This window comes from Penaeus japonicus, unplaced genomic scaffold, assembly GCF_977035675.1.
Source record: "Penaeus japonicus unplaced genomic scaffold, GWHDUDI00000001_assembly GWHDUDI00000004, whole genome shotgun sequence".
Classification (NCBI taxonomy): domain Eukaryota; kingdom Metazoa; phylum Arthropoda; class Malacostraca; order Decapoda; family Penaeidae; genus Penaeus; species Penaeus japonicus.
The window spans coordinates 31,581,263-31,582,914 of NW_028234406.1; positions in this window are offsets into that span (position 1 = coordinate 31,581,263).

The following is a 1,652-nucleotide window of genomic DNA, read 5'->3' on the forward strand; positions in this document are numbered from 1 at the left end:
TATTCTTATATATATCTATATATATATCTATAAATATATTATCTATCTGCTAACTATATATTCTCTTATATAAATATCTATATCAATATATATATATATATATATATATAATCTACAAATCTATATATCTATATATATATATATCTATGTGTGTGTTGTGAGTGTGTTTGTTGTGTGTGTGTGTGTACATAAATATAAAAGTGTATATATATATTATATCTATAAATATATGTTATCATATATATATATATTAATTATATCAGCATATATATTATTTATCAAAGCTATATATATCACTATATATATATCATATATACTATATAACTTATATTATACACAACTACATCCTAACCACATCCACCACAACACACACACCAACACCCATCTAACACAATATATATATATCTAATAAATTATATATATTTACCCTATATCATATTATTATATATATATATACATACTATATATATGAATTATATATTAAATATATTAATATATATATAAATATATTTGTTATATGATATATATACCTATTCACTTTATACCAACATACATTTATATATATATTATCTTATACTATTTATGTATTATATAAATATATATATTATATCTATACTATATATAATTTTTTAATATACACCTATACATATCTAATAGTCGTGCAATTTAATTATATATATTATATATATATATTTATCTCATCTATGTCTAAATGTATCTCTGTTTGTATCTACATTTATTATATTGTATATATATCTATATACATATAAACTTTAATTATAATATATTATATATGGATGGTATATACTATATCACTACTCACTTCTATATTTCACTATCATCTATCTATATATATATATCTCTCTATAGTTGTATATAATATCTAATATCAATATATATATCTATATACCATATATGCCACAACATGTATATCTACTTCAATATCTATATTATTTATACTTTATATATATATGATATATATTATCTATATATATAATAGATCTATATATATATCTCATAATTCACATGCCACACTATAGTATATATATTATACTCATATATATATTATATATCTATATATTTTATATATGTATATGTATATAATGTGTGGGTTTTTGTTTGTGTGGCGCCGCGCTGGCGTGCGTGTGTGTTGTGTGGTGTGTTTGTTTGGTGTGTGTGTGTGTCTGTGTCTGGTGTGATTATGAGGTGTGTGTGTGTGTGTGTGTGTGTGTGTGTGTAGTGTGTTGTGTGTGTGTGTTTCTGTTGTGTGGGTGTGTGTGAATCTACAATATATTTACATATACCCATATATATGTACTAATATATATATATATATATATATATATATATATATATATATATATATATACACACACACACATATACATATGTATTTATACATATGTATATATGTGAGAAAGATGGTAGAATGCAGTAATATAGACCTCGGGTCCTCAGAGGGAGAATCCCGGCCCCTAACCATTACACAAAACGACCCAACAAAAAGATCATCTAACCAGGTGCCTTACAACTACCATGGTAGTTACCTATATACTCTTAGCAGAGCAGTGATAACAAGGTATACAGACAATCCCTTTGGGCACTCGGCAGGAATGAATTGGAAATTGGTTCCTGATTGTTCAATTCGTATA